This window comes from Lonchura striata, chromosome 3, assembly GCF_050655825.1.
Source record: "Lonchura striata isolate lonStrDom1 chromosome 3, ASM5065582v1, whole genome shotgun sequence".
NCBI lineage: Eukaryota > Metazoa > Chordata > Aves > Passeriformes > Estrildidae > Lonchura > Lonchura striata.
The window spans coordinates 88,247,391-88,271,965 of NC_140705.1; the positions used below are offsets into that span (position 1 = coordinate 88,247,391).

Sequence of the window (24,575 nt, forward strand, 5' to 3'; positions counted from 1 at the left end):
CGTCAGCTCCTACAAGCTCCATCTGTCATGTCTCCAGTAGGCCTCCAGAAAACATTGGAAAGCACATCTACACATTTACTTCAAAACTCAAATCTAATGATTGATTTTAAAAAGGGAAAAAAGGGGAGTTTGCAGACAAAGAACATCTTTGTTTGTTGACAGCAATAAAATGTAACTTGTCACCAGAGCTGATATGTTGTATTAATGGCTTTTCTGTGAAAACACTGGGCTGGGTGTTATAAATATTGATGTGAGCACACTGGCTTGGGAAGTGTGTGACAGATGGAAACTTTTAAGGTGAACATAAAATCATCTTCAGTGTTTCTTCAACTGGAAACTCAAATATCCCCTTTTAATTGGAAGCCATTATTAGGTTTTATCACCAGAAACAACATTTGCTGCTGATGCAGGAGCTAGGGGAAGGAAAAATCTCTTTACCTGCCACTGCTGCCAGCATCCCTGAGGAACAAAACTGATGATAGGATCTCCAAATTGGCTGGAGCGGGAATGTCTGTTGTGTGTTTGGGCTTTTTTATTTTTGGTATGAAAATGTCTTGATGCTCCCAGTGACAGCCTGGTTGCCATGGTTACTTGTGAACCAGCCTCTCCCCAACCTGAGGAGCCAGACTATGCTTTTTTCTTCACACTGGATGTGTCCATGTGGATATTCCCAGAAAGAACTCAGGAGCTGTGGGACCAAATCAGCATCCAACACTCAGAATGTGCTTTCAGGGAAAAGGATGTAAGAACATTCCTGATACTCTATAGAAACAAAATAACTGCATCTCCCCACCCTCACCAGCCTTTCCAAGTTACTCAGAATCTCCTACACAATAAATATTAATTCTTTTAAGGGAGCTGAGACTTTCTTTGGTGCAAACTCTGAAGCCTCCCCTAAAGAGCTCTCAAGCCTATGCATCACTTCCCATGCCCAGCCAAAGGCTGCTCCCCTACCCAGGCAGCTGGAATTGGCTCATTCCAGAACTTGCTCTGGAATGACAGGGAAATACTGTTTGCTGAACCACATGCATGTGCCAAAAAAGGAGCCAGCTAAACCCAGGAGAGAGGGCACTAAAAAAGTAATGAATATCCACAAACAGCATCAACTGCTGCCCCAAAGGGGCTCAATTAAAAGACAAATAGAATTAGTTTTAGTTAGTCTATAAAGCACTGGGGGATTTTCAGCATCCCATTGTGCAAAGACTGCACAAAGCCAGAGGGAAGGATTCCTTCTCCTACAGCCCTCCTACAGCCTCTTTGGGAAACTCCCACAAGCAAAAAAAAAAAGACCCACAAGCTAACCTGGAATATTTTTACTGCTGTCAAAGAATAGAGGGAAGGAACAACTTTTTACTCACCTTTCCGATGGGAACCATGGCACAGGGAGCTGGTCAGGACTCATGTCTCCCTGACAGCACCACGTCCTGCTCAGCACAGGTGGGAACGCTCCGGATGGAGCAGGAACAGTGAAGGACAGTGAGGGACAACCCCCTGGCAGCTGCAGTGTTGGGGCAGAGGCACCAGTGCTGCTCCAGAACACCCTAACATGATTTGCATGAGGTCTGGCATTCCTGAAAAACAAAGAAAAGAGAAATCGGCTAACCCAAAGAAATGAATGTAAGGCTTAAATTTACAAGAAATTGTAGCAAAGCAATGAGCAGCTGTGCCCTGCTCCATCTCACTGAATGTGAAGCAAGCAATACCACCAATACCAGGCCCCGATTACTGTTTTTAATAAGTTTTAGCTTGTAATTCAGCAAAGGTTACACACACTGCTTTAATAAGGGAAAAGCACCACAAAAGAAGATTCAGGTGCCATTTCACAGCTTACAAACAGAACACAGAAAAATCCAGTGATTTTGCCAAGTTTGTAGAGGAATTTGTAACAGAGACTGAGAATGCAGCATTCAATTGATCTGCTGATATTTGAACTGCAGGATCAAAAGAAGTGACTTGGAAAATGCAAACAGCAGAACTGCACTGGAATGAGCACACAGGGAACATAAATGCCAAAATGGCTTTTAAAAGTATTTACAAGTCAGGAAGAAGACCAACACATTTCAGGTGTTGGTGGGCATCAGATTTATAGAGAAGGATTTCTGCTCAAGAATTTCTGGACAATCTGTACTGTGGAGCGCAGGTGGCAGAAATAGGAGGTCAGGCTGACCAGGGCTGGTGTGCAGGGATTCAGAACCCAAAAAAAAAAGGAAAATGCAGAACCTGAGCCAGAAGTACTTGAAAGACTTGTATATAAAAGGTTTTCTGTGTTAGGACAGAGGAATGTGAGGAAGTTAAATACTGGCTCCTCCTTCTCATGCTTTAGCTACAGCAACCACATAAATCACAGCTCACACCAGTCTAATGCTATACATGATACAGAATTTACATGGCATGGGAAAGACATGGATAAATGCTCTGACATCACAGAGGAATTCAGAGACTGGGGACCATTCTGAGTTAACAACAAAACCCACTACAAACTGGTGTCAAGGAGTTTTTAAAGACTTGGTGTCATAATTTCACTGAACTCTAGAATAGCATCTCCCTTTGAGGAAAAAACATTTTGAATACTGGGAGGCAAAAATCTAATCCCAGGATAGAAAGGGGAAATCCAGTTATTTCATCTTCTCTGTGGGTATTACAAAATGTTTGTTGGCTAAAATGGATGAATTTGTCTAAGAATCTGCTATTAGACATAATTAAAAACTTTTCATTTACAGAACAGCTGCTGTAAAGAACAAGGCACTCCATGTCCAGAAAAACGTGTTTTCTGAAGTTGATCTTCAAGCAACACTATTGAAATACAGATTCACGTCTTAACACCCCAACAACCCTGTTCTCCAAGTGCTGGTGCAGTATAAGAACAAAAGCCCTGAATTTTTAACTGACAAGTAGTTTAAGAAGAATTTGAGTGCCAAAATATAATAGAGATGCAGAGGAGAAAATGCCAGAAAACAAACTCCTTGACCTACTTCTATACAGAGAACATAGATTCAGTACAGTGTTTAAAAAATACAGGAATATTCTAACAAGAACTTACTCCTAGTTGCAACTATCCTCAATCCAATGAGCTGCTGTAAGGCCCCAGAAAAGTCATCTGAGGAGGCTTTTAAAAGGACTTACAATGGTACTGGTACTCTGAGTTAGACACATGGGGGGGAAATACTGACAAGATAATCCTCCAGAGGGCAAAACAACACCAAAGACTTTACTGGCAACTTCAGAAAATCAGAGAACTGTGGCAAAAGGTTTAGTGCAACATTCAATCAACATAAAACACTCCTGAAAGCATTAACTTAATAAACTAAGTCCATTTCAATTTACCTAGAAATTCCAAGAAGAGGGACTTAGAAGAAGGAGAGAAAGACAGAAAAGATATAAAAAGTCACACACACAGCTACCAATCCCTGTGTTCCAGCCCTGTTCAGGTGATAGGAATTGCAAGAGGCAACAGGGCCAACACAGGTGCCCTAATTACCCCTTGGCCCTCCCAGGCCCTTCCCCCAGGTGAGATTCCCTCAGGAACTGGACTGGGGCTCCCAAGGGCATGTGTGGACATTGCCTCAGCTGTGCCAGGGGCTGGTGGACACTGCCAGGCTGGGATAAAGCTCCGGGAATGGGGTGTGGAGCAGGATGAGGCTCAGCCTGCCCCTAATCCCCAGAATGTCTCATGACATCCATCTTTCCAGTCCCTCACAGCTGGGTGCCTAAATCCTGCAGTGTTGGATTGTCCATTTCTCCAGAACATGAGGAATTTAGCACATTTTATTCAGGCAAAGCCACACCACACACCTACAGGACTGCTGCAGGCTTGAGAATTGGCCCTGAGGTGAATAAATTCCACAGCCTGTGGCATCCCTGGTGCTGCTTCATGAAGTCTCCATTGCTTTTAGCCAGCAGTACTAAGGACCAGAAGCAAACCTTTATTTTGCAGATCTTATCAGACTTGCAGGTTGAAAGAGCACCCAGGAGCTTGAGTGACCTTTGCGAGACAATCCCAGGACCTGGTTTGTCAAACATGGAGTTCAGTCAGATTCAAGGGGCAAGGACCCACTGCACTGAGAGGACAAATCAAACAGCAGCTTCGAAGTCAGAATCATCAACTGACCTCTCCAAAGTATTTACAGCCCAAATCTTTGCTTTCCCAAGGCTTTACAGTCTGGGGGCTGGACAATTCCTGGAAATGTTCTTTAGGAGACAGGAGGCTGAGGCCTGCAAGACCCTCTGCCTTGTCCTGCCTGAAACTCCCCCACAATTATTTCAGCCATAATTTTGTTTGCTTTTCCTGCCCTTTTCTACCCCTGCTTCCCAATACTTTTTTGTGCACACAAGTTCAAACCAAAGGGACTAAAGAGGAAGGCAAATCCTGCTGTCTTGTGGTCTGAGTGGTGGCTCCAACTATCCTCACTGGAGAAAGCCAAGCCCCCACCAACTCCTCCCATCCTCCAGTTAAAAAAATTATCCCTGAAACAATCCCACAGGTGTTTAAAATGTGAGATAGAGTCCTGTGATCCTGAGGAAACAGCAGAACCTGCAGACCCTGTGTGGAGGAGAGCTTGGATCCGTTCTGGTTCAGCCTCCTCAGCTTTAACATTCATGGCTCCAGGCTCAGCCCCTCATGACCATCACCCTGCAAACTTCCCTCTCAGCTCTGATTTATGGGCTGAGTAAATCCAAGCAAAATTCAGCAGTAAAAGAAATTTGTGAGCTAATTTATTGCTTCCGTTTAGGTTAAGGTTTTTAATCATTATTTGCCTTTATATTTTAGATAAAGATTTGTGAGGAACCAATTACCCAAGGCAGCACGAGTAGCTGTGACAGCTGAATTCAATGCATGAGCTACCCTTAGAAAGCACTGCCTGATTTTCTGATAGAAAGTGCTACAGTTAAATAGAGAGGCCAGAGCCTATAGATTAAAATGGGGGGAAATTATGAAGATAATTCACATGGAACATGGCTTTTGAGGATAAAAGCTTCTCAACAGAAGAGAGGAAGATCATTACTGTAAATTTATATAAAGCCAGGGTCAGTTTTTTTGTGGGCTCCATTGAAGCTATGCCAATTTATACCACCTCTAAAGAGTTCATTAAACCTCTGTCTCACCAGCACAGTGCCAGGATTTGAACATTTGTTCATCTGAAATATTCATTATTCTAATCCAGATTGGTACCTTTTTTAAGATGGGGTATGAAATGTTGGTGGTTCCTGCATGTTTTCCCTGCATTAAACACCCACTGCAGAGTCTGGGAAATTACAAGTGTTTCTTCAGCTGGGATGGGAAAGGACCTGACCCAAACTGGAGCTTTTAAACTCAGCTGTGCTTTGGGTTCAAGGCTCTGTTGCCCCTCAGAGCAAAGGGCCCTTTATTTGCTGCTACATTGGGTTGTTTGTGCTAAATCAGTCAAGTCAGATGAATAATTTGCACTGAGTTTTGATTGATTCTGTGTCTTTTTCAGTTTGCCAGGGAGCAAGGAACCAATTGCAATTCCTCATTAAAAATCACTTCTGCTAAATTCCTGCAACTCCAGTTGTGGACACTGAATCTCAGCCCTAAGCCTTGGTAAGCACAACTCTGCATTTTCCTTGTGCTGATCTTCAGCAATCATGAACTAGGAAGAAATTGAATAATCTGCAACACTCAAACATCTGTTGCCTTCAGACCACTGGTGAAAAAGGGCTTAGCACTACAATGTAAGAATCTTCCCAAAGTAATTGGAAAAGGGACGAGCGGTTAAAAAGGAGATGATTTTGTCATTTTTAGTCATCAGCTTTCTCCAGCCCTTCACTGAGCAGTGCCCAGAGTTCTCCTGGTGCTGCCACAGTGGATCGTGTCAGCCTGCAGGAAATAAAGGCTGCAAAATGATTTACACTGAAGGCAACAGGCCTTTTCCATATTGGCATATGTTAGCATTCAGCATCCAGGATTTGTGGCTGCCAGCACAGAAACTCCCAGAAGTAACACTGAAATCAGCCCAAATTATTTTGCATATTCTTGTGTAACAATAGCTGTGTGCTGAGCTGGCAGTCACAGATTCTCAGGAACAGTCTGGCACCTCCCGCTTCACAATCCGCAGCACAGGCACTCCACTGGAGGAGTTTTAGAATCACAGATCAGCTTGTTACGAATCCACACCCACAATCTGGGTTTTCATCCGTACTCTAAAGGAATTTTACTACTTTTGATTTTGCATAGGGGCCAAATCCAGAAATAACAGCATGCCGAAGTTTGGAAGATCTGGGATAGGGTAAGGCACTTAAAACATGAAGCCTACGTTTACAAAGCACAAAAAACAGAAAACTATCACAGTAATCCTCTTGAGGCTTAAACTCTCCCGTTCCTTCCAAGAGATTAAAAACATATGCCAGATCAGAGTAATCAGAGGGTGAGCATTCCTCGTCCTACTTGCCTCTCCACTTCCATCCCACACCAGTCAGATGAGACATTTGGCCACACTTCTGTCCCTCCCTAATCTCAGTGAGTGCTGCAGGAACCCTGCACCTCTGCACAATTGGAAATAGGGATTTACATTTTGTGGCTTTGGGAGGAAACCTCCTCCTACACACTTGGAATTCACTGCTCAAGATGAGGCATTTTTGTCTCTGTTAGTGAACAGTGAAAACTTTCTGATCCCCTGCTATAGAAATTAATTCATTAGTAGCCAAGTGGATCCCTCTGTTGGTGCCAGCCACTTCCAAGGACTTGTAATAAATGATACCCAACACTGCCCAGTCTCAGAGTCAAGAATTTGTGGTGCTCTACGGTAAAAAGTTGTTGAATCCCACCTGGGGAAAGTTCTGCTATGCTGAAGTAAAGAGAAGAAAAAGAAAAAAAAAAAAAGTCCTGCTTTTCAAACAACAAAGATTTTGATAAATATCCACCAGAAAGCTTTTACTCTTTTGTAAGTATCATGTCTATGATTTTTGCTTGGCTTTTCTCTCCTTATCTTCAAAGTGTTTTTTTAGGCAAAAGCTGTTCATTTTGAAAAATGAAATGCAATATTGAATAGTTAAAAAATTCTCATGTTGCCATCCCCATTAGCTCAGGGTCTGAGCAGGGAGCATTTGCCATAAATAATGCACAACTTAATCCAGCGGCATTTTTTTTTAAGAAAATCCCAACATGCTACAAAGCAACAAGAAGGAAGAGAAACACATTTCTGTAAATACATCCAACTCCTATAAACTTCCTAATCAATAACTTTTGTTATACACTGAGCTGAACAAATGATGGTTAGTGAATAATTTAATGACTTTTGGCAGTTTCTACTCCAGAACTGACTGTGAAAAATTTAGAATTTTCTCCAGCACATTTTATTCTATAAATTTTCTCCTAAATAATTTGTATGAACAGTTATTGATCTTTGGAGCATTTGTGAGCACTTCCCCATGCCTGGGATTGAATTTTGAGCTCTTTCAGACAGTTTTAATTGGGTGCATAGATCAAACAGCATAATTTCCTTTTCTTGACATAACCCTATCAGCCAAGTCTCTTTTTCTCCATGTTGTAATCCATTGCCTAATCCAGAGTGATGGTCCCTAATCTCTATGATTTGGGAGGGCATGTAGGGATGTGCCACTTTCTAAACTGGTTCATTGCTTTTCAGAATAGAGATAGGGATAATACCAGCTTTAATGGGTCTCTGAATTAGCATTTTTAGGTGATTAAGAAGTAAATTAAGAAGTTTTTGTCCCCATCTGTCCAGTTTCTTCACTCCAGCTGAAAGCCAAGGGGCTGATGCAGGCTGGTAATGTCTGCACGTGGGGGTGACAGCCCTGGCTCTGTCACCCCACGGAGCACCACAGGAACCACTTTGCCAGGATCCCTCCAGTTCAGAATGTGAACTTTGGGAGCCTGAAAGATAACAGGCAACCCAGCTTTTAGCAATGCAAGTAATGCAAGATGTAAAAATACTCCTCTTCTGTTAATGGAAATTCAATTGGTTAAGACAGTCAAGGAAAGCCCTTGAGAAAAAGAAAGAACAAATCTTACATCACACATAAAATCTGAAATTCTCTCAAGATGAATCTTCAGGAAGTCTGGAATTGAACATCTGAAGGTGAGAATGAATTTGTAATAATGGCTTTTTAGAGGAGGATGAATGTTTTATTATATTGTCAATGTGTATTTCTAAAAAAATATGTAGAGTGATGCATTTGAGCTATGGTTATTTCTAAAGCTGTAGTTTTTGTAGAACTTCTGCTCTTCCTTCCCCCAGAGTTGCCGCTAATTAATTACAACTATTTGGAGTACACAGAACCATGGTGGTAGCTGAAAAGGGAAAGGATATAAAGTTTTTAACTTGAGAAATTTTGTGCTCTTTAATTCAGTAACTTTGTAAGTCAATATTGAACACATGAAACTGGGACCTGAGCTAAACACTAACAGGATACTGAGTTTTTTTCCTTTTATGTAGGAATTCTGTTAAGGTCAGCTATGATGGAAAACTCTTCAAAGTGTTGCTTAAGTGTGGTAGGCAGAGAGAAATGAGACCCTTCCTGCTCCCCTTTCCATCCATCCAGTGGTTCTTACCTGCCATGTGCTTGTTACTGTTCCCAGTACCAGGTCAAATTGGAAGCCAGCTGGAATTTTCTCTGGTAAACTTGTATTGGTGGAGGAGAAAAATATTGACAGCCTGATTTTGTAATTGTAACTCATTTTTTTTTCATGCCATAGGGCTGTCATTTCAATTTTCCTTCAGGATTATGTTATGCCATTTATGGCTTTTCTTTAGTGATTTGTTGACTCAAGTTGCCTTTGGACCCTGATCACTATTTCTGGCTGAAACATTTCAGATTTAATGTTTTCAAACTTAATATTTTTTATATTTTTCACTGAAAAATGAAAAATAGCCCCTGTCTTTAAATATAAATTTTCCCCAGATTTATGCATTTTTTGGATGAACTCCTGCAGGAGTCAAACCTTACACTCAAGTGTTTTGTTTAGAAAAAAAAAATCATATTTCTGTCCTAAGGAATAAAAACTGAATGGTTCACTTACTCATTTCAAAGCAGCTCTTCCTTTTAAAGCTTGGAAACTACATTTCAGTGGAGGAGAGAAAAAGAAGGGAATATATTTATTGAACTAAGGCAACTGGAAGAAATTAGTATCACAGGGAGGGGTTTTGTTTGTTTGTTTTGTGCCCATTTCAGAGCAGACACCATTTTTTCAACAAGCTTTGCTGTTCTCACACCAGATGGCTTTATTTTATCAATACTTTATTTTCCTCACATATATTTTCACTGCAAGTATCTTGCACATGGAAAGAGGGTGGGAATGCTTTTTATTAATCTGCCAGATATTTAACTATGCACTAACTCATCCTGGCATCTGAGCCAAACTTAGGGCACCAGATGATTCAATGTGTATATTCCCAGTACACCATGGAATAGCAGGAAGGCTATTCCTATTCAGTAATTATCAGAGCTACAAAAAGAGCTATTTGCCAAAGCAATGCTTTTAAGGTTCAATTAATAAATTAGAAATGTGTATCAGCATTTTGTTGGATTCCTGGAGCAACTTCCCATTTAACAGGCAGTTAGTTCTCATCCTTGCAGGAGTTTGGTGAGCTTGGGGGTTAGACAGAGCAGTGGGGCTGAATTCAGCACTGCACAGAAACTGCTCAGCTTCTGGAAAAGAGACAGAAATGTGCAACTAAAAACCATTACATCCGCCATCTATATTTATGTGATTATGTTTTCTGACCTGCCCTCATTCCCAGCCTTGAAGTAGAAAAACCATTTGGAAACAAGAGGAAACCATATGCAGCAAAGCAAATGCATGTAGGGCCTTGCAGGTATTAGTATTTATAATAAATAAAGGTGTGAGAAACCACCATATGTACATACATCTCTCCATTTATATTTGGTCTGAAATCTATTAAATCCCAATTTGGCTGAAAGGAGAGAGGAAAGCAGCAAAACTCATGGCACTCACCTAGGAAAAATGTTCCAAAAGGTAGCCTATCAGTTTTAAAGCCACTTTGCAGCCTTTATTTTGGTCATCTCAGTCAATGTCTAATTACCACTTGGACTATTTTCCTCCTTGAAGCCAGTGTTTATTAAAAAGTCCCCTGAATTCAGTAGATCACTGAAGGCAATCTGAAAGCTGGGATGCCTCAGTACCCAACACCCCAGCTCAGCTCTTCTCTTTTTTAATATCCTGAAAGGGCTAAAATCGTTTTCCCAGAATCCAAAATAGGCTTTCCTTCACCACCAGAGTCACAAGTACATTTTGCAGTACAACCTCATTCTAAGTGGAGTTTCTCTCCCTGCTTTTTTGCAAGAGAAATGTTCCCTTCTGTGTCTTGTGCTGTTCCCTCCTTCCCTGGCTGCTGCCCCTCTGAGCTGAGATCTCTGTGTGCACACTCCCCCCTCAGGACATGGTCTCTTTTTATTTCAATCGCATTTCTAAAGGCTATTATGCTTTGGAACTCTATTCCTTAAACCACTGGGGTGGGGAACCGAGGGAATATCTTCACCTTTTTTACAACCTCTGTTTACTGCATCTGGCCAACTGTTTTAGGAGTAATTTAATGTTATTCTCTTGATTAAGTAAAAATATTACCTACTATTCACTTAAAACTCCTTTTTCCATCCTTCTTGCAGGATACATTTCAGGATACATTATTACATGAGAAATAACCATTAGCACAGTATATTGGATGACTCAATTATGTTCACAGCCACAGAAGCACTATTCTTCCTTCGAGGGTTTTCCACCAAGATGTTTGGAAGGGAAGTTACAGTTCTGTTAATTTCCCATTTTGATTTCCTCTGAATATTTCTGTCTGTGAAACAAAACCAAACAACAACTAAACCCGTGTTGGTGGGTTCAGCAGAATCACTTTATCTTAATTTTTCTGACCCCTTTAACACAGCTTTGGTGAGCCAGGATTTACAGCTCAGAGTGGACCTTACACTGGGAGATAATTTTTGACTCCTTATTAAAAAATTGTTTTTTCCTTTTTTTTATAATATGCTTTCGATATTGTAATTTCTTTAGCATTTTAACCTTTCAAAAATAATCCTATTTAATAAAAAAAAAAACAAACAAACCCCAAAATGAAGTCTTGTATAAATGAGATCACTGAGAGTAACCTATAGATAAGTAATTTTCTAAAAAGCTTCAGGGCAGCACCATGATCCCAAGAAAAACTCCCCAACTGCAGAAATCAAGACTGATTTTCCAGAATCTCCATTAGCAGAGGCAACACTTGCTGTGCCTCAGCTTTCATTGTCTAGAGGGAAAATCTTCCATCTCCCCAGGCCATTTGAGGTGCAGGTTTCTCCAGACACAGGTCTTGGTGTGGTTCTTGGGGTGTCTGTGCAGGGCCAGGAGTTGGGCTCAGTGATCCTGCCGGCTCCCTTCCAGCGCAGGAGATTCTGTCATTGCAGCTGGCTGCTCGCTCCCAGGCCAAAGCAGCCTGACCTTGCACAGACCCTTTGGGCACTATTTCAGCTCCAACTCAATTGAGACATTACTGGACATGGGCTTGGCTTTCTCAGCACTGCCACATCATTTCAGGATAGATCTAGGGTGGTTTTGAAGGAGACTCAGATCCTGCTGCCTCAGCATTTCCAGCCCTATTTGCCATAAACAAGGAAGAAACCTACTTTAATGAGAACACTTAATGCCAAAACTTTTGCAAGTGCTTATGTTTAACTATCTGATTACATTATTAAGAATTTATTCTATTTTGAAGCCACTGTTTGACATTCTCAGAAGGTACATCAGCCTCATTAAGAGGCTGAGAAAGGCAAAAACTGAGCTTACAAGTGAAATTTAGTTTGTCACTCATATAGACACACTTAAATTGTGCCATCTGCCTGCTTGCTCTAGCATTCCAGGAGGATGCTCAGGAGCTGTGTTTTCCTTTAGCCTTCCCTTGGCCCATGCTACAGGACTTTGTTGCTGCAGTAGCCAATTGATATTGGCAGAAAACAGCATTTATTTAGAATGGTGAAAGAGGAGGAGAGCTGGATTATAAAAATGGAACTCACAGCATTGACCTTGCAAGCAGCACTGCTGGTACATCAGCAGGAGAATTTGTGTTCTGAGCATTAAATGCACCAAATGTCTCCCAAAGGGTAAAGAAAGACCAAATTTGCTCTCATTTTTAAGGTCTCTGTTTTCTAGGTTCATGTTCGAACACATATCACATAAGACAAAAATATGCCTCAAATCTCATTTTAGTTTTGTGGTCACTCCCCTTTTGCATCTGTTCTCCATCTTGCAGAGCTCATTTCCCAGCCTGGTGCCGGTGATTGCCCGCCTGGAATGAGGCTCAGCCTTCCAAATGTCAAACACAATGAAAGCCAAAAAAGCCCTGTAATGAAAGTGGCTGTGGGGACCCGAGGGCTCCTGGCCCAGCCTCAGCCAGGCTGAGCTCTGCAGCAGCACAGACAGAGAGGGCTCTGCACCAGGACCCGCACAGGACACGGGTGACCCAAGCTGCCAGCTCGGACACATGGGCAGGGACGTGTCTCCAGGTCACTGTCACTCACACACCACGAGCAGCATCAGCTTGGCACACTTGGCACTGGGAAAAGAAAGAGCCCAGACTGCCAATCCCACTGCACAAGCACACATTCCTGGCTTGGGCAGTGCACACCAGCTCTGTAAACAAAGGGAGGAAAACCAGAGTTTGTGGAAATTCTGTACATTTTCTTCCTCTCCTCTCCCTTTCCCTCTCTCCACACGAAGAATCACATCAGGAGAAACACCCCCTGGTGCTTTGCTGGTTTAGGATTCCCCTCTTGGTGCAGAGCAGCCCTGGAGCTCTGCCCAGGGCTGGAGCTGGGCATGGGAAGCCAGGAGACACCGGGTGTCCCATGTGCTCCCGGCCCCAGCCCTGGCTGTTCCCTGGGATCCCTGACAGACGCTGCTGCTGCCCAGCTGCGACTCAGAGCCCAGAGGACAAATCCATCAGTCTATTTAGGACAGAGACCAAATGGGTAATAATAGTAATAATAAATTAAAAAATAAATAAATGGTAAGAGTCACAAAGATCTCACCCATCACTGGTGGCCAAACATTGGCTGATCACAAGAACCTCCTTCTTTCTCAGTTCTATGGGACAGGAACAAAACTGGGAATGGAAATTAAGTGGTTCCTTAATGAACTTGCTGATTTTTGGAGCAGAATACTGAAGATTCCTCAACAGCACCATCAACTTTAAATCCCCCCAAACACCCTGAGACCTCCAGTACAGCAGGTCCTTGGCCAAGTGCTCTGGTATTTAGTATACAAGGATCTATTTGCTAAGATGGGAGTGGGTACTGAGGGGAATAAAAATCCTCTGGGAGAGTTGGGATGTGAGTATGGAAGTGGCTCAGTGAACACAACATAACACAACCTGTTTTAGTGGAAGATAATCACAGTAATTAATAGGATGTGTTGTAAACTTGATAGATTTCAGTGCATATTTACTGCACTGTTCACCAGTGATTTATCTTAATTTTATATTAATCATTAATATATTCAGCTTGACCAGAGAAGTATTATTTTCATTACTCACTGTAGAGGAGAATTTTTTCCAAAGGAAAGCTAATTTTACACATAATCCATCATTTGAAATTAGCCCAGCATTCCTGCCTTTTACAGATACAATTAGTGGTAAACTCCTGGGAAAACCTCTTCTTGCACGCTGTGGCATTAGCTACAAATGCTCAGCCCACAGGGGAGATTTAAACTGGATATTAGGGAAAATTTCTGCACTGGGATATCATCAAGCACTGAACAGGCTGCCCTGGGCAGTGTGGGAGTCACCATCCCTGGAGATATTTAAAAGCTGTGTGGATGTGGCACTTGGGGACAGTGGTGGCCTTGGCAGTGCTGGGGGAATGGCTGGACTGGATGATCTTGGAGGGCTGCTCCAAACGAAATGATTCCATGATTCTATGAAAACTTCCCTGAGAAGCCAGTACTTAATATTAGCAGTGTGTAAAATCCTCCCTTTTCCCCCGCTGTGCTCAGTTACTGATCTGGCTCAATGGTTCAGAAGCAGCTGAGCTGTGCTAACATTTCCCTCTCTGTAATTAAAAGACAAGGAAGTCGTGTGGCTGAGCAGGGCCACCACAGCTGCTCTGGGGACAGCAGGGATGCTCCTGATGTCTGATTGTGAACAGAGGAAGCAAGAGATGGATTCCTGCCTTCAGCAGGGCTGGCAGCTCAGGGGATTTTTCCCATTAGAGAACGTATATACTCCAAGCTCTCTCATTGCCTGGGAATTTTGGTATTTCAAACACCACTTCTGGAGCCACTCAGAGCTAAGGAAATTCAGAGCACAGTAAAAACACACCTATTCCTGCCAGCTGAAGGGCTCAACCCATAAACAGCACCAAGCCAGAGTGCTGCCTGCAGTGAGTCAGAGGATCTAGTAAAAAATTAAGAATAAAGTGGTGATTTTTCCACCCCCAGTAACTAAAATGATGCACAGGATATTTTTGTGCCATTTCTTGCATTTGTTCGTGGAATAAGCAAACAGACAGTCTTTGATCCTCCATTAAGGAGCAAAACAAGAGAGTAGAAATATTTTCATGCTGCAGCACTAAGAGATTCAAGCAGGTTTTTAGTATTAAAAATTATTCACTTTAACATGCAGGGTGTCCCCCCAGCAATTAAGCCCAGAGAGACCAGCTTCTAAAACATATAAGTACTAGCAAGTGCACAAAACTGAATGATAGACGGTGATTTTGTCCTTTCTGAGGAGCACTGGGGTTTATTAATAATGCCAAAAATGGGCAAGTTTGGGCAATGTCACTCTCTGCTCACAGTCAAACATTGTGGCTTTATGGAGCTGGAAATCTTTCTTTAAAATAATGTGCTCCTGGAGTATTGATCATGTTTTTACTGTAAAAAGGCAACAGTTGACACTTGATTTTTCATTTTCTTCCACGCTACCCTGAGTGACTTTAGACATGAGCAAATCCAAGCCTTTCCTAAAGGAGATGTTAATGGATGGCAATATTCAGAAGTGAGCCATCTTTTACTTCTGATTCAAAATAGTTATTTCCAGACAGGACAAAGGCTATTAGATATGTCTATGTACAAATTCTAAAAAGGTTCTCAGGGAAGAATGATGTTCAGGTTAAAAATAGGTAAAAAACGTGAAGGTTTTTATTTTCTGAAAGATATTTATTATTTTTTAATCATTAATCACCAGACCATAGCCTGTAAAACTGGCCTTAAATCAGAAAGAAATCAACTTCCATATTTATAAATTCCTGCTGTAACAGAAGTCTTGTCTCTCCTGGTTCTCACTGGGTAAAGAATCCCACAACTCCTGTTGGTGATCATTATCGAGCAATGATAGGAATTACAGGTAACTTTTCAACCTGAGAATATTTTAACTTTAAAAATATTCTGCATATCCTAAGCATTACACAGGTCTGTACAACACAGTGACAGGAAAAAGAATGAAACAAAAAGGAGGTGAAAAATGGCTGGAAAAGGGCTTTTCGGGGCTTGAATTTTCTTTTTTTACCTCTGAGCCAACCTAGCAGCAATTCATGCTCAATAAAAGTGTCCCAAAGGACTTCACTGTCCCTGCACACATGGCAAAATACATTTAACATACCTCAGGATCCAACCTAGTTGGGTTCTAGTTCCTTTCACATCACAATTACAATGAAGGAAACAGAAATGTGGAACTATTTTATGTGTGACATCCACACCATCACTGGCAATTCCACTGGCAACAGTGAAATTCCAGATGGCAGAGACCGCAGAATTCCTAGATCTGCTTCAAATAGAGATGGTTAAATGAAACATTCAGCTTCCTGAGAGTGCCTCCCTCTCAAACAACAGCCACGGTGTTCCCAAGGAAAAGATGAATCCTACAGGCAGCTTGCCACGCTCTCACTGCACAACAGGACTTAGGAATAGCTTTGGGAATTCAGCTTCCAGGCAGCCCTTTGGTGGTCACACAAAGGAACATTCTAGTAGGAGCTTCTCCAGCTCCAGAAGGAGCCTCCATAGAAAGATCAAGGTGTCTCTATCCAATCCCTGATAGCAAACTCCAACCTTGCTTAAACTGATTGTTAGAGATTTTCTACCTTGGCAAAGCCTTGATCACTAGATTTTAGTTTGCAATTTTCTGCTTACTTTTTAAATGAAAATTCCTTCCCTACATTGCATTTATAGCAAATTGCTGCAGAGTTTGTTGGCATCACAAAATCAACAGCAATGAAAAGAATATCAAAAATAGATTTGTTCTGACTTGTGAAAGCTCTCTGGAATAAAAGCACCAAACATTCTGGTCTCATCTGTGGCAGGTGGGGAGTGTCACTCTGGAAACTGAACAGATGTTTGATTACGTAGAAAGGGACATGAGAAATGGGAAGTTCATTATTATCACTTTCATGTTTGCATAAATGCATTGATTGTTACATGTTAAGAGATGCAAGGGGTTTCTGAATAAAGGTTTCCCTTTTTCTGTCCTCTGAAATAGACCTTGGTTACAGTTCACTCAAAAAGAACGGTCTCCCCAAGGAAATTTATCACACATTCGATTCCAATGTTTGTCTCTACCCACTGCACACAAACCGCCTCTACAAGGATTTTTTTGATCAAAGGGTTTTGGAGGAGTATTAATAAATCTGTAAGTGACACTAAACTGGAAGCTGGGTGGGTCCCTTTTTATCATTTCAGGATCATCTAAGACCAGTTTTATGGGAAACATGGCAGGTGTGTCATGCACAGGGCAGAGGGACACAGGATTGGAGCACTGGGATGTCGCAGCAGGTGACATTCCATGGAACCTTCACTGAAGATGCAATTCTGTCTTAGGTTTTGGAAACCTGAGGCAATGAAGAGTGGAAGAACTGCACTTGGAAAAAATGAGTGAAGAACAAACCTCTCTCCAAACCCAGCCGTGTGTAAACATCAGCAGTTTAGGCTAAACATTTCAAAACCTGATTTCATCTACTTTTCAAGTAGGTCCTTTCCTTGCTGGGTTTGATTAGGTCCTAAATGCCCTGCAAAAGCTGTACATGGCATTTTTGGGGTACTTGTGTCACTTTCACCAGAAGAAGTATTACCTGGGAATAGCTTCCTGTAGCCAGTCAAACACTGTGCACAAGTAGGTTGATCAGAAAAGCTGATCAGTATTTCTTAATGACAAATTCTGTTCTGGTATGGTCTCTTTTTAAATTATTATTATTTTAGTTTTTGAACAGCAGCAGCATTTCTGGCAGCAGCACAGCTATTTTGAGCCCTACAAGAGGATTTTCAGTATGCACAGAACTTTTGTACATTGTCCAGCATAACATAGTACTCTGCTCTGATATTCCTGGATTTGCAGGAAGAGAGGAGGGTTTGGCATCTTTAAGATTGACAAAGGGAAGAATTATTCAGTCAGAAAAAGGATGAAGCTGCTCAGAAAATCTCAATAAATTAATATCTGTCTTCCTCTCCACTTTACCTGCATTTAGAGCTCATAATAAGAGTAAAAAATTCCCTGACCTGCTCAGAAAAATGGATAAAGAAGAAACTCTCACAGAGACTGGGAGTGTAAGCTTAACAAAACAGGAGAAATGCTTTGGGGGATTGAACTTCTGAGTGAAGCCTGTAAAATACTAATTAATCTTTGCTGTCAATATAAAACGCAAATATAATTCAAGACACCGTGGAAGGAAAATCAACTTTTTGTACCTAGCAGCTGTAATATTCAAAATGTTTCTCACTGCCCAGGTGGGGTGCAAGCCCTGCCTGGGGAAGTGCCTGTCACAGGGAGTTGCCCTCAGCAGCACAAAATTCCAGTCCTCTCCATACATTTTTTCCATTCCAGCCTCAGTCAGGAATGCCTGGGTGATTTGGAGATGCGATTAGGTTGCATTCCTGTTATTACAAGGAAGAGAATCAATACTAATTCACTTAGCTTTATAAGTGGCTAAAGAGATGTAACATCAGCCTCCAACGAGAGAGAACACTTCCTGCGTGTGTTGGAATACTAATAAGAACTGGCTCAAGGTAACCACCCAGAAAGAACTGTTTGCTAAAGCCAATTAGTTATTAATCAGGAGCTTGCTCATTTTTAAATGTCTGACAGTTTTAAAATAAAGAAAAAATACAGCCAACCCAGACACTGAAGTCAGGTGAGAAAATAAAAGTATGTAGCATAGATTTTGTAATTTGAAACAGATAGTGAAAAGAATTTAATTAAAAATAGAATCTTTGAAAACTCTGAAAAAGTTTAAATTCACCTCTGCAAATGACTCTTCTCTATTCAACACTTGAACTTAAACTGAGGACTTGGATATGCTGCTATGGAATAGGCAGGTTACAGCTTACACATTTCAGATCAAACGGCCAGGGCTGGGTGGAAAAATACTCTGCAAAAATATGCACTTCACTTCCTTGGCTTCTTCCCTGGAGGTCTCCAAGGGTTGAACACTTAATGCTGAATAACCTTTCCTGGAAACTCTTTGTAGTGGATATAAGCCACTGAGAGAGAACCTGAACCACAGGAGAAAGGAAAATCTCTCAGCCCCAGCCTTTGAGTTAGGAACAACCTTATTTCTAAACCATCCAAAATGCACCCCAGTTTAACTGTAGAGCAAAGTCCTTTAATGAGAATATCCTCTACCAGCAAACTCTGCTGCTGCAGCCACTGAGGCCTGTGCTGGTCCCAAAGCAACACGAGACCAAGGCAATCCAGGATTTTCAGGCTATTGTGCCAGCCTGGCATTCAGTAACACCTGGGTTGCAGTAATGGCCATTATCCCCTCCAGCTGTTCTACCATACTCTCCCTTCAAACCCATCGCTTCCAGTTTTGCTAAGAACCTACAGAGCTTTCAGTTGGCTTAAACAATCAAGCTTCCCAGGATAAGAAATCAATAACCATTTAATATTTAAGCAGCTTACAAGCCACAGCTGAACTCTGGATGTGGCAGCAGTGTTCCAACTACAGGGAATTTCTCTAAACCTCAGTGTCTGGAGCAGTGAGGCATTAACATGGCTCCTGATTATCTCTATTTGAGAGCCCAGCAGCCCACTTACAGAACAAATTCTGCTCATGATGCCTGCCAGTGCTGGTTGTGTCCCCCACTGAGTGCATCCTGTTCCAGTCTGGGGGCAGCACTGACAGTGAGGCCTTAATGGAGAGACAAATCTGAGCCAGGCAAAGCCCTGGAGGAAAGGCTTCAATTCCCTCTGCCCGTAAAGCAGGTACTGGGATCAATGATGGCCCAGCAGTGATCCATGGCTGCTCTGCTCTCCCAGGATATGTTTTGCTGTGGGGTCAGCTCCTGAGAAAACCTTCCATGACTATGCAGTAACGGAGCACTTAAAAGAGAGTTTCTGTGCCAAGTGGATAAATGCAGCCAGATGTTATGGACTGGCTGGGAGATCAGCACTAGGAAACCACAAAATAATACAGAGGCTGTACACAATGAACCTTCACTTGGGTATTTCCTTTGGACTCAGAGGTATCACTGCCAGGAAAGTGCTCAAAGGGCAGGTGTGGCAGGAAAAAGAGCTCCAGGGAACAGCTCCACAGATCCCAACTTAAGGGTCTTCCCCTGCATCTACATATATGCATTGATACAAAGACGTAGGAGTTGGAAAGTTTCAAATTATGTTTTCACCTCCAGTTAGGAGGTGAGAAAGAATAGTTCAAGTAAATATAAAAATATTTATTATATTTGTCTAAAATTTTATAATTTGTAGACAAATTTGGCAGAATAGATCTATTTTCACATTGAAGGAAGACTAAAAAGCAAAATAATCCCTTCTATTTTCTAAGCTGTGTGATACTTTAACAGTGGACACATTAAGTTTTAAAGGAAATAAATTTTATTTATTCCAAGTCTTTAAGAAGAGGTAAGAAACCTGAAACAAGGATTTTCTGCAGATAAAGACTGTTGGGTCCTTGTAATCCTCAGCTTGCTTTTTATCCTGAGAAAATATACTCCTTTGTTGCAAATAGTTGGCTGCTCCTGAACATGACTAATCCGTGAGGGGCTGATCAGCAATGGCTGAGTTTCAAGCAATGAAAACCCTCATTAGGAATGGTTTTTGCTACCTCCCAGTGCAATGAAGAGATTGCTGCTACACAATGCACTCATCAATCGGCATTGTCCTTTCCCAGGTGATAATTCTGTTTATTTTCCTACATCTCCTCGTGACAGGAAACAATTGAATTGAGAAGAGAGAAAACAGGCAGCTATGATTCCCTGAGGATTTCTGTGTGTCTCTCCAGTTTGTTTTTTTCTGTAATTTCTCACTCCTGGGCTACACAGGGCATGTTCTCTGAGATGCACTCTGCCTATGAAAAACCTTTAATGTTTATGAATTCTCGGTTTTTAAGATTGCTTGACGACTTTCAGCTTTGAGGAGCTCCAGAGCCATCTGTGAGCTGCAGGGGATTGGGCATTCCCTACTAACTGTGCCACAGGATGGATTTCCTGCCACGGGCTGTTAAAAACCACTCCAGTGACTCCTGCGCGGCTCTGAGGACACACTGTGGTTTCCCAAGGCAGGGGAAATGGCAGTTTTATTTAGCATTTACAGAAGGCAGCTACCAGCAGCTGTTTACAGGAGCAAATACCCAGTGACAAACAGTTCCTGGAAGTATCCAGCCTCTGACACACATTTTTCAAGGAAGCCAAGCCTGACAGGTTGTCTTTACCCTGGTATCAATCAATACATCATCAGCAGCAGCTAATCACACCCATTACTGCAAACCACTGGGGAACAGCATTTGGAGAGGCACGGGGACCCAGGAGCTGGGAACTGGCAGAGCTCTGCTCACAGACACTGTGAATCCAACACCCCCATGATGGGAATAACAAACTGGCAGCAGTGTCCCAGAAGGAAAGCCCCTGGAGTAACACACTCCAAATTCCACCTATCCCACAGGTAGAAAACAGAGATCCAGGCCTATTTTCTGCTTCCGGCAGAGCAGCCTAAATCACAATAAATAGATTAGCTGAGAAATAGCAATAAAACCTCGTTACCTTGCTAGCGTTGCCTGTTCTCACTGGGATTTGAGGGGGGTTACTGCAGGGAGTGTGCAGTAACAGGGACCTGCATCTTCCTATTACTAAGGGGTGCATTATGCTAAGGATAGCTGAGTCTCTGGAATGACACACTGGACACCCACCTGGCATGGGAATTTTGGTCAGAGCTCTTAACTACAGGGACTTGCTAGTCAAGTTTTCCAGGAGAAAATATGTCACTATCACATTTACTCAATACTGCTAATAGAAACAACTTACTTACTTACTTACTTACTTACTTACAGTAATTACAAACCTCGTGCTAAGAAACAAAAATTAAGTTAAACAAGCACAAGTCATTTCTACACCATTTCCTCACTGGCAAAATAATTAAATTACATTTTGCAATTTTTAGGAATTCTTAGTATAAATCATTGATTTATTCTAGTAACATGATTGAGTAGTCTACAATTTTTTTTTGAGAGTTGCAAATGCTTTCACAACTCCAGATTCTCACCACATGAAAAAAGCAAATGAACATATTGAAATGGTTTAATTTGAAACTGCCTTTGTATCCACACCAGCTACAGGAACATTTTGCAGATGTTTTCTCTTACACATTTTCTCTTTGTCAGAAGCCAAATGACAGAGGAATGCAAACCTGCCTCAGCATGGTGGACAATTTTCTTTTCCTCTGACCATAACAGCCTTTCCAGGGGAACATAAAAGAGATTTTTAACAGAGGGCTTATTTTTTTGTAAGTTATTATTTTCCTATTCCCATTAAAGAAACTTGATGACCAGCCCTGTGTCTTCTGAAATTCTATCCTTGTGTCTTTTCATTTGATTTCTTTCAGATTTCTTCCTAAATTTTTCTCTTTGATCCCCACCTGGAACTTAAAATGCTTTTTTATGCTCCAATGATCCTCTTCAGAAGTTCCTGGCTCCTTAGGGAAGGACAAAGCTGTGCACACACAGCTATAGAGACTCCTCTCACTTGAGCTGCCCATTCTCCAACAGGTTTGAACTGATTCAGTGCTCAAAGAATGACAGAGCTGCATACATTTCACCTCTTTCTCTTAATCTTCCTCCTCCTCCAATAATTTAAATCCTGGGACATTTAATGACCAACTCCAGCTATGTTCTTAAACTTTAAATCAGCTTGTGACCACTTGGGCTGGATTTACTGCAGTTAGGATCTGCATTGTTGTGTTTAGCTTTTCCAAGATAACTGTGTTGTTTTATGTTTTTGACATAACACAGACACCAAGATGTCTTTTTTCATCATCTCACAAGTAATCTCAGCTAATCAGCATTTCTGTTTCATGGTTACAGTCTCCTGGCAACAAAACTTTATCTCAAACTGCCCCTTGTTGTTTTGGAGACCCTGTGCCTGAGCATGGTACATCTTTTCTTTTTCCAAACACACTTAGTGTTCTTCCTTGTTCTCCTTGTGATTATCCATTTCTGGCCTGAAATAAAGCACCAGGAATATGCTAACATTTACACAAAGATTACTTCTGTTTCTGGTTGCTCCCTTCCACGTGAACCACAACTCTGTCACTGAACAAACCCTTATTTCACAGAAAAAATGGAAAAAGAAAACCCCCAAACCACCAAAAAAGGCTTTGCAGGCTCAGCTGTACTTTTCCAAGAGAGCATTCACACATCCCAGCTGTTCCAGCCTTACAGGCCTATGGAAGAGGATTACAGACTTCAAAAAAGAGATGGGGAGGATCTTTAAGAATATGTTACCTATAAATCCAAACTTTCTCATGCTGACAGCTTCAGGGAGGACACCAACTCCCAGTAAGCCAGAGCAGCCTGCCTCCCCTGGTCATTTGGAGCCCTGCTTGCCAGCCCTCCAATCTTGTCAGTTCAGACAAAAGCAGAGATACCTTGGACCTGGCTCTCTCCCTGTCCAAGGCATTTAACACAATTTAACACAGATATTTGTGATTTGACTGGAGGGATGAGCCTCAGCCTCTCCTGCATGTCACCCCCCATACACATATTGATGCTTACAGATGTTTCTTGAGCCCTGTTTCTCCTGACTCTCATGCAAAAATAAATGTGGGATGTTTTTGTATAAAAGCTAGACAGATAAAGTGAAAGATTCGTATGGCAACAGCAAAGTGGCCTAGGTAGTCATGACAACACATCAGTGCTTATAAGACTTCCCTTCTTCTTAATTTTTTTTCAGTTTAGATAGCACACATGCGAGCTGTAAAAACCAGTATCTGATATGCAGCAATAAAATGAAAAGTGAAATATTCACAGCAGCTACCACAGCAAGGCTGAGACGCTGACAGTTGCTGGTTGTCATTGACAGCAGTTTTGTCCAGTTTCCAGAGGGACTCCTCAGTGTGTCCAGGTCTAAGAGAGACCAAGAGCCTTATCCCAGATTTGGGGGTGAGCAGGAAAGGCCAGGAGGGAGAGGGCTAGTGCTGCTTTTAAGGGAAGAAGATCAGACATTAAACACACACAAGCACATTATAAATGTATTCAGATCCCCACATACTTACAATTTCCTTCATCATCTGATCCCAGGAGGGCTCTGCTGCTCAGCCCCAACTCAAGGGACTGTGGTTCCCACCAACCATCCTTCCTTGAGCAAGAATCAGCATCCATTTTTGCTTTCAATCTTCTGTGCTCATTAGTTGTTGCCTAATTTTTAATGTGGAAATTTAAAATCCCTCCCAGCCTTATCATTCACAGGTGGAAATTAAAGCACACCAGAAATAAATACCCCTTTCCATCCCAGAGAGAAGTAAATAGATTTGTTTCCTGTAAAAAGGGAGTGACTGCTGCCAGTAAAACAAATCACTCCCTCTCTAATCAAGTGATAAACTCAAGAAAATTGCAATCCCTAATATACCTAAATCTGCCAAGAATCATGTGTACCTTCAAAGGGAAAAAAAATGGTTGGCATCTGGACTCTAATAACTGAAATAACTTTCATGTACTATTATAAAAAACCCCTTTCTTTTATAATAAAATAACTATGGTCAGCATGCTCATTTCTTTCTTCTTTCTCTCAGCTGTGAAAAACAATTCTCTGACATCTGTAAGAATTCCCCAATTGCATGCGATACTGAACTTACAAGGTCTCCATCAGCTGTATCAGGGAAATAGCTCCATCTTCTGGGAGGCAGCCCTTCAGTGGCCGGGGAGGGAGTGCTTCCAACGGCCCATCCTGCCTCTTCCCGGGGTTTATCCGTGGTGCTGTCAGTGCAGCATCGTTGGCCTCAGGAATCAGTCTCTCTGGGCTGCTTTGCAGTGGCAGAACTGTTAAAACAAAGCAGAGGGGCTGAGTAAACAGAGACTTAGTAGCCAATCCATGGCAATAAAAGCATCCCACAAAACCAGCGGGCACAGCAAAGACACTCCCGAGTATCCCAAATCCACGAGGACAAGGGTGTAAAGCACAAACATCCTTAGGGTGACCCCTGCCACGAACAAGTTCCATAGTTCCCAACACAGAAAAGTATGTGCCAAGATAGCACAGCAAATGCCTGATAGGATTATTCTCCAGCAGGTAAAGGTTGGATGTTAGCTACTTGTTCTACAAAATGGGGAAAACTGCTCTCAGGATGTGGGATACTGCATTTAGCAGCATACAAATGGCAGTTTGG

At 41.9% G+C, this 24,575-nt stretch overlaps 1 protein-coding gene and 1 long non-coding RNA gene across 2 annotated transcripts in view; one reads left to right on the forward strand and one right to left on the reverse strand.

Moving 5' to 3' along the window:
- CCDC85A (coiled-coil domain containing 85A) overlaps positions 1–3,351 on the forward strand; it is a 134,359-nt gene extending 131,008 nt beyond the window's left edge. Inside the window, exon 5 of the transcript XR_014953903.1 lies at positions 2,721–3,351. The gene's annotated coding sequence lies outside the window, so the exon portion shown is untranslated. The remainder of the gene's footprint in view (positions 1–2,720) is intronic.
- On the reverse strand, positions 541–24,206 carry LOC146767996 (uncharacterized). Its single transcript, XR_014953904.1, has 3 exons — positions 24,045–24,206; positions 1,359–1,571; positions 541–688 (listed from the first exon to the last, which is right to left on the reverse strand). It is a non-coding gene; the product is annotated as an uncharacterized LOC146767996 (long non-coding RNA).
- Between the last annotated feature and the right edge of the window lie 369 nt (positions 24,207–24,575).